Source organism: Aotus nancymaae, unplaced genomic scaffold (genome assembly GCF_030222135.1).
Source record: "Aotus nancymaae isolate 86718 unplaced genomic scaffold, 86718_ANA_hifiasm-v0.15.2.pri h1tg000003l, whole genome shotgun sequence".
Lineage (NCBI taxonomy): Eukaryota > Metazoa > Chordata > Mammalia > Primates > Aotidae > Aotus > Aotus nancymaae.
The window spans coordinates 46,719,937-46,730,115 of NW_026988414.1; positions in this window are offsets into that span (position 1 = coordinate 46,719,937).

Sequence of the window (10,179 nt, forward strand, 5' to 3'; positions counted from 1 at the left end):
TCTGCCTGTATTTAACTTACATGTGTTTTAAGGCAATTATTTTAATTCAAAACTATGGAAGATTATATAACTTAATCACCCCATCACGAGTCATAAGAAGGTTTGGACACAAATATTCCACATAATCGGTACATTCTTCATTTCTCAAATCTCTAGGACAAATGTGAACCAAAACTACCATATTTATTCATTGAACATAGCAGTTGTTTTGGAGGTTGTGGGGCTAAATGTGTAGGAAACACACAGTAGCAAAAAAAAGATTGTTTAAAGAAAAAATATTTAAGTATTTTTTATTTCCATATTGTATCTGACTACTTTCAGAGACCACCCAGGTGTATTGACTACTGAGTCTGGACCCACTTTCGGCACAGAAGCAAATCCTTGACCATCTCATTCTTTCTTAATGTTCTCTGAAAAACCTTCCTGATTCGACCAGAAATATTCTGTATGCTGTACCCTGTTTTTATATCATGGTAACATTCCCCAAGGAAAGAATAGGGCTACAATTGTAGTAAAGGAGAGAGATAATAAATGGCAGTGAGGCCAGAAAGGGGCAACATCACCATTTTTTGGATAATCAAAAGTGAAATTCACCTCAATTTTTAGTACAAGCCATGATTTTTATGAAAACAAATGATCATTTTTAATATTTTATTGGTCACATTTTCTACATTGAAGGTAGTAGATAAACTGATGTTTTATTTTCAATGAATAAACATTATATACATTTCCCATTTATTTAATTTTTGAATAAATATTGATATGAACTTTTGTACAATACCTATAAGTATATGAGCTAAGACACCCTGCTTAAGAAAAAAATTTCTTGTTTTAGAGTAGGCAATTTTATTATCTTTTTTACAGAATACATAACAGCAGCATCTGTTTTCTAGATGAAGCAATCAGGGTCTTAGCCACTATACTAAATAAGTAATACAATAGCTTATTTTAAAATAAAATTAAGAAATTTTATTTTCTTCCTGGGCAAAATCAGTACCATTCTTGCCTTAAAGATGTACTTAAAATATTTTAGAGGAAAAACTATAAATCTCAGAACAAATACTTTAAAGGAAACATAAGGCTATTTCAGTTAAATCAAGCTAAAAATATTCATTCTTTGTAAAGTAATATTTATGATTTATTTTGTTTCCTCTTCCATGTAATAACCTTTAGGAAGCCATGATAATCCATTTCTCCAGTAATTTTAATTCCTATAGTAGATCTGCTCCCATTATTTTAGATATAATGTGAGTATTTGCATATTGCTATTACTCTTCTCACATACACAAAGAAATAAATGTGAAATAATAATATACATTCCCGATTTCTATGCCACTAAAGTTCTATATGTTTGAATAAATACTTTTTAGGCCCAGTATAGATATGCAAAGATTTTCTAGCATATTTTTGTGTGAACTCTGATGTATGGATTTCTGAGTTCAGAATGAGAGTGAGAAGTCTTCCCGGTCTTTTTGGTGTCTTAAGTATTGCTCTTTTGACATTTTTTCAATATTCAAAGGTTATATTCAAAGAGAAAATAGAAGAGTGGTGGTGATTCCAGAAACTGCAAGTAAGAAAATAAATAACACTTTAATCTAATATTTCTACTCTAGGAATTTATCCTACCAAGGCAGTCAGAGATATGAACAAAGAAGTCTTTGGCAGATATTCCAGTTTTACTTACACTTGCAAATAATTAGAACAATATATAATATGTGTACATAGCCATGGGGAATTTAAAAAATAAATTATAACATACTTCCATGTTAGAATATTAAAAATAATGGTGTGTAAGTGTATAGTTAGCCATTTATAACTGAAAAAAAAAAGCAGAGACAAAGTGGTTTGGGTAACGGATGCTAAGAGAGATGGAGAGAAACACAGAAACACAGAGAATATTAAACTTGTTCAGAAAGAAATGTTAACAGTAGTTATTCCTCTGTGTGGTGAAATTATGTATGACTTTTCTTTTTCCCTTTTTTACTCCATATTATGTTTAGGAATGTATATAATCTTTTAAAAATTCTCTTATAGAAAAAGATAGGTAACTACCTGAATTAGCCACATAGATTAACTACAATAAACTTGATGTATTGCTATCATCAAACATTTGCTGAGAGATCTTAATATGTAAGACATTAACTAGATGGTCATAATTGCTCAATCTTTGTATTTCCGTACTTGAATAGCTAATGAAAGAGAAATCAGGACATAACACGGAATGGCATATTGCTTTTACTTCTGTCTCTTCCTCTTTCTTTCTCTCTCTCTCTCTCACACACACACACACACACACACACACACACGGGGCTAAATGATAATTCCCTTAAATAAAAATATCTTATAGTAAACTACCATTTTAATCCTAAACTCCTGACAATAGTGTTAAAACTCTACCAAGAAACTGCTGTCAGTGTCCAGTCAATTGATCTCTGACAAACATATGGCTAAGGTAACTTATGGAGATAATATGGAAATTCATCACGGTTTGAGCACACTGACTAAAATCATTAGCTTACCACTCTACAGTTTTAACTGCCTCAATGTTGAAATCCTTTAAATTGAATCAAGCAAGTTTATTCTGAATAATCCACACAGAAATCATCTATTTTTTACAAATGCTAATAGTACGGTTGATCTCAGAAGTTTTGTTAAGAGACACTGAATTAATCTTGAGTGTCCTGCATTTATATTCTAAATCATACCCTCATTTCAAATTGTCTTCTTCTCTTGAGTAAAGCCATTCTTTATTGTAGTATGGCTTTGTTTTCCCAAATTATGTAAATCTCTGAATTGCAATGGCTGATCAAGCATTTTCTGTAAAAGGATAGGTAGTAAATGTTTTAGGCTTTGTAGGCCATATGGTCTCTATTGCAATTATTCAACTTGCCACAGCAGCACAGAAGCAGCCACAGATAATATATGAGTATCTATCTATACAGTCATGCTCAGTACTACATACAGTCTATATGTCTGCAGTCATACTCAGTCCATATGAGTGTGGACTGTATTCCAATAAAATTTTGTGTACAAAATGGAAAGCAAGCTAGACTTGGCCTGTTGACTAAAGATTGCAAACCCAATCTAGATACTTGATTTAATTGTCTACCTTGTGACACTTGCTTGTATTTAGTTCTGTACTAATAGAACAGGTGCCTAAATAAACAACTGATGGGAGGTTATGAACATTAAAGAGCAAAATCAAGAATTACACAGTTTTATATGAACATAGATGTTCATTCACAATTCTCCTTAATTTGACAGAGGTTAGAATAATGAATTAGCCATGATTTGCTGAAGACTTTCATCCATTCTCAAGCCAATCTCAACACTTTTACTGTGTAGAATGAAAGAAGATTGTTTAATTTTTATCTTGTGTCAGAGGTATTATCTCATTTGTAATCTTTATACCAATGCTGGCATACATATTTTTATTGTCTTTATCTAAATGGAGATTTGTCAAAGTTAAGTAATATATATAGGATAGTATTCCCTTAATTTATTCACATTTCCAGCAAAATCCCATGTTATATGAAATAGCAGTAATGGGAATATATATATATATATCTCATTAGTTCTGTCCCTCTAAGAGAACCCTGACTAATACAATGGTCTAAAGAGCAAAAGATTTTTGACACTCCATTAATTAATATAATGTGTCATGTATTCAAACTTGCTATTATTTGTCCAACTGTATAAAATCATAAATTACATGTACTGAAGTCAGAGATCTAATCTGAGAATTGACTCTCCTGTACAACCCCAATAAAAAGCATTTATTTATAGTGTAGATCTACCGTTTTCTTTTCTGTTTTATGAATTGCTTAACTATATGTGGGAATTTATTGAGTATTAACTTCCATGATCACAAGGTCCCACAATAGACTGTCTGAAAGCCAAGGAGCAAGACGAGCCAGTGCAAGTCCCAAAACTGAAGACATTGGCGTCTGATGTTTGAAGGCAGCAAACATCCAGCAAGGGAGAAAGATGTAGACTGAGAGGCTGGGCCTGTCTCTCCTTATCACATTTTTCTGCCTGCTTTATATTCACTGGAAGCTGATTAGATGGTACCCACCAAATTACGGTTGGATCTGCCATTGCCAGCTCACTGGCTCAAATGATAATCTCTTTTGGCAACACCCACACAAACACACCCAGGGTAATACTTTGTATCCCTCAATCCAATCAAGTTGACACTCAGCATTAACCATCCAAACCCTGTCAATTATTAAATAACAAAAACTGGAACTTGTGTGGCCAACTCATTCATTAGCTGAATGTCTGCAGGTAACTTTGTGAACAATTTGCTTTGCAATTTTATTCTTCTTTCTAAAACATTCATGTATTTCATATATATGTAAGAATGTTGTTTGAGCTAAGAATAACAGGTTTTTTCTCACCTCTTCTTAGATAAACTATTAAATTGAATTTCATAAAATAAATTAGTAATATCTATGTAGTATTTCTAAACTGTTTGTATTGGGGATGCTTGCCATTCTAAAGCCTTTACTCAGCTCTCTTCCCAAGCAAACTAGCTAGAAAATGCAAATGGCATGAAACCTAAATGTTAGAATGAGTGTGTGCTCATTCTGCTTCATTAACAGCATAGCAGAACTGTTTTTCAGTGAAATTTTGTTTTAATTAAGTTTTAGTAAACAACTCCTGGAAAAGCTAAATGCCATTTAAAACATTTCTGTTTTTAGGAAATGCAATATACTTAGCTCTTACATCAGCCTTGACTCTTATTTATTTATTCAACATCATTACCAAGTCCCTTATCTCAGCTAGGCACTATGTATTAATCTATTTTCACATAATAATATGGTAATTTCAATAACAGAAATTTTGAAAGGATGAAACAGAAGGCAGAAAGAAGACTTTAATTTAGACTGGGGTTTCAGGGACAGATTTCTAGATGAAGTGCTGCCAGAGTTCTCTGAATCAATGCGTATATTGGCTGGGTGAAATAAGAAGTGATAAATTAGGAAAGGCAATGGCAAAGGGAGCAGAATGAGCCAGAGTTTGGCAAGAATTTCCACTCATTCCCTGAGAGAAAAAATGTGGGCCCTGATAAAGGGTCTCTAGGAAATAAAGGGTCTCTCTACGTTTATAGGGCTAGAGGTGTTGGGGTGATAATTCTGTAAGAGCCACAAAGATAGACTGAGGTTCTGGTGGCAAAATGGACAGGGTGTTAAAAAAAAAAACTTCTTTTCTTTTTTCAGGAGTATAGGAAATTCTAGAAAAATATGAACTGCATGGTTGAGGCTATTTCTTTGTATGTAGATTACCAAAGCCAGATTTCAACTTGCTTCCATTGAAGAGTCAAGTAATTATGTCCTGAAAGCAGGAAAAGCTTCACAATGTAGCCTTCTCAATTTTTCTTTATTATAAATACTTACAATTTACCAATTTTATTTAAAGGTACATTTTATCACTAAGGCTATCTTCATAAAGAATTTCTGTTCAGTATTCAGATGTAATACAAACTTACTGACACTAAATCTTCCTATAATGACTAAATTGACAGGGGAGGTAAAGGAGCAAAAGATATTTAAGTTACTAATATAATTCCATCTCACAATATTTGGGTATGAATTTTGTATGTGATATACTACTAGAACATAATACATTCATGTAATCCATACAGGAACCATATGAGGCACAGAAAATTATACCTACTTTACCTATAAGGAAACTGAGACTTAGATTAAGTGAATTCTCTAGCCTTATACAGCTAATAGATTATTAAGCAATGTTTAAACTCTTTTATCTCTGTTGTACTATAATTTGTTAGTAGAGATAAATTTGAGAGCAATAATGAGTCACACAAGATAAAAGGTACCTCTCTTAAAGCCACAATATAATTTATCTACATTAATATTTGAAGGTAGAATCCTTACAAACCTGTTTCAAGAGTCCCTGCACTGTTCCATATATATTAATTAGAAAAATCCCACCATGCAACAGATTGGATAATTCGAAATTAAAAAAATAATAATCAGTGTTCCCATTGACTATTTTAGAGTAAGTTTAAAATCCCAAACAAAGTAGCAGGAAAAAAGACACACTGATGCAAACAAAGCAAAACTGAAAAGGGGGATATGGTTTTATTTCAGTAAAGTAGTGATTATGCAAATTGTTTATAAGATGACTTGGTTGTTGTGAATTTAGTTTGTTTTTGCTAAACTGGAATCCACCGGTACTCAGGATAGGACTTCAGTGGATGAGCAGCTAGAGAAGAAAAAGAAAATAGAAAAGAGAAGGAAGGGAATGTAGAGGACCAACAAGGATTAGGGACCTCCTCCTGACACTATCTGGTTTGTGTTCAATGGGGCAGTGTTAATTTTCAGTGGCTGCTGTAGCAAGTAACCACCAATGTGGTGGCTGAAACAACAGAAATTTATTCTCTCACAGTTCTGGAGACCAGAACTTCAAAATCAGTATCACTGGGCTAAAAGCGTCAGCAGGGCCTCATTCCTTCCAGAGACTCTAGGGGGTTATTTGTTCTTGTATCTTCCTGTTTCCTCTCCTGCTGATATTCCTCAGTTTGTGGCTACATCACTTCAACATCTGTGTCTGTGACCTTCTCCTCTTCTATGTGGTCAAATCACTTCACACCTTCCTCTTTTTAAAATTATTATTGTACTTTAAGTTATAGGGTACATGCACACTTCCCTCTTAAAAGGATAAATTTGATTTTGTTCAGGATCCATCCAAATAACAGAGGATATATTTTGTCATATGGGCAACAGATTCCAGGTATTAAGTTGCGGATATCTTTTGGGGGCTGTTATTCAGCATATCACAAGGGCATCGTTTAGGATACTACTTATATCCATATTTTAGTTGTCTAGATCTAAATATCAAACACTAATTTCTCAATTAGGAGAAAGAGTAGATAGTGAAAGAATACTAATGTGGTTTATTGACTGGAAAAAAAGAAGAATTAACCAATGTTTGGAAATAACCCAGGATTCTTGGGTAATTCAGGTCCACTAAGCTTCTCAGCTTTGAATGCTACTGCTACTTTGAGTGATGAGTTTATTCCCCAAAACATTTTCTAGATGTCTTAGACTGGGTTCCCCCTGGAAGCTGACATACTTACATAGTAGTTTATTTGTATTGCAGGTGGATTTTTTGGAATATTTTTCCAGGAGGCTCTTACAGGAGACTGAAGGGGAAATAACAAAATAAAACAAACAAAAACAATCAAAATAACAGGGAAGAAAGTAAATTTTTAAAATGGTATATAAGTAAGTTCCACAAGAGATCTAGGAGGTGATACAGAATCTATAGCTTTATGTTATCTCAAACAAAGAGTGAGGAAGTTAGGACCAGCTCCTGTTAGTTCTTAGTGAGGGCTGCTCTCATAGAGAGTTAACTGTTTATCATTTTTAACCTGCAATGGATGGGCACAGGGAGGGCTCTAGTGGACAAAAAATCTACAGGCAAAGAAGCCCAGCATTATCAAATGGAGGATGGGCCAGTATACAGGGAAATAGTTATTGCTAAGCAGAGATCAGTGCAGCATTGACATTATCCACAATACTATATCCACTGCTATTGCCAGCTTTGGGTGTTACATTATTCATACTTTCATCATCCAAGTCAAAGTGACTCTTACTCCGATTCAAATTTTAAAAATTTAAGAAAAGAGTGTATTAGAGTTGACATTTGTCAATACTTGAATAAATTCCCATGAGTTAGGGAAATGGGTTCTTGAGAAGAAGAGACAACTCCATCAGGCTGCATGTTCTGAACTTGGGATAAGCAGTTTATAACTAAAGATATATGATGTTATCAGAAGAGAACCATTTTGTTTTTGTCTGTTTTATTTACAGGCAATAAAAAGAAGGTCAATATAGTGAATGGGGCACAAAATTCAGGTAAGTTAGTCTTCATGGGTAAACCTCACAACTCACTGTGATTTATTCAGCTTAATACTAGTTTGCAGGTAGCATTTGAGCACATATAAAATGGGCTGTAAGAGAAGAGGAAGATGAGGACTAGCTATAGTGTGAGGATTCTAGGAAAGTAACTGGCATCAACGGAGTTCCAGTGAAACTGAAGTACAAGCATAATTTTAGCCACAGGTCTAGTTATAATGAGTAACCAAACATGGCACTCCTCTAAACCCTTCTACAATTGGGTGAATGTGATATTGAGAAATACACTTACCACTACACACCATATAGTGGAGTAAGAACAGAATTGATACTTTCAACTACCACTCATGATGGGAGAGCTTATGTTGTCCTTCTCAGGTGAAAATTAGTTTAAGTCCTTGCCCACAATTTGGAAGCCTCAGTTTCTCCAGCTATAAAAACTTATAAGAAACAAGAATTAATACTCCCTATAATAATGAGGCTAAAGTATCATCTTTATACTATATTTGTAATAGAGAATTATTTCTAATAAGTTCAAGTTAAAAACTATTGTGATCTTAACATTCATTTTAAATAGGCTAACATGCATTCTAGAATATGAGAAGATAGTTGTAGAGACTGCGATAACTCTAATCTAGTTTTAATTATTTTTGACAGAAGGAAAAAAATGAGGACTGAATGAGTTTTCATTCATCCTTTTGTAACTGCACATATGTAGTCTGTGTAAGGGCAATTTTATAAGGTTTTGCTTTTCTGTAGAAATATTAAGATCTGCTACTTTTATATTTTATTTTCATGCTTCTAGGGTTTGCTATAGAACTTTAATGTTCTATAAATCCTTGGTTTCACAGGATTAAATATTAAACAATATTACTAACTAGATATGGTACATTTACTTTCCAAGTAATTGGATTGTGGATGAACCTGCTGCTCCTGTTCATTAGTCTGTAACTTCATAAGACTTTAACTCTATTCTCCTTTTACAACACCGCAATTTGGAAAGTTTCCATAGAGCTGAGAGCAGCTGAAAATAGTTGGAAATGGCCTTACATTGCCTTTGGGATGCAGGTATCATGTTCATCAACAAAAGTGTCCTACCATCAGTGTGAAACTGTTAACATATATATGCAAAACCATTCAAAATTTCCCACTGAAACAATCATGTTACCATTAGTAATACTAGTTTTATTTTAAAAAATAGTTTCCACCTTATTGTTAAAGTGTTATATGCTTATTGTAGAAGATGTGGAAAATTAAAGAAAATAAAATTATCTTTACTTAGACATAATCATTGCTAATATTTTCTTGCTTATATATATTTTAATGAAGTTCTTGTAATTTTATAAATATATAATATATTCTGTATTCCTTTTAACAATATATTATGAGCATTTTCTGTATCTTTAAAATTCTTCATAAGTGTATTTTATAATAGTGCCTACTCTTTATTTTTATAGATGCACCATGATATAATCATTCATTGCAGGATGTTTGGATTGCTTCCAGTTGTTTGCTGCCATAAATAATGGCATGATAAAATCTCTGTACATTAATCTTTGTCCTCATTTCTGATAATTTCTTTAGGAGAGATTCCCAGAAATGGAATTGCTGGGTCAAAGAGAATGAATATGTTTAAGGTCTTTGATATATTTCCAAATTTGCTTCCAGAAGCCTTTGTGAATTTGTATACCTACCATGAGTTTGTAACCAGGACTGTCTCATTCACTTTATTCTATCAAATTTGTGTGTTAAAAAGTGTTTCAATTAACTGTCCAATACTATTGTAATATTTGATTAAGCTATGATACCATCACTGGATGAAATAATATGCATTACATTACAATTAAAATTATGCATATTATGTTTCAACATTAAACTTATTGATGATACACTATTAAATAAACCACATGAGATGAAATGAAATGTGTTCCATCATTGCAAATATTCAAATAGGTATGCATATGGAAATTATTGGACAATGATGATGACCAATAAAAATAAAATTTAATAATAATAGATCATCTTAATAACTGACAGCTTACTGTGTAGTTAATGTACGACAGTGTAATGCTAAGTGCTTAAAATTCATTATTATATTCTATTTAATATTAGCCACATGGAGTCCTGATGCTCAAAGATTCTATACAGAGGTCTCATAATCATACAGGATTTCAGTATGGTTCTGGAATACATACCCAGGTTGCTGGCTTCCAGACCTCAATTAGGGTAGTAAGCTTTCATTTAAATCTCTTGAACATTTTTCTGTTTTCTAAACCTTGTAAAATGCTGAATT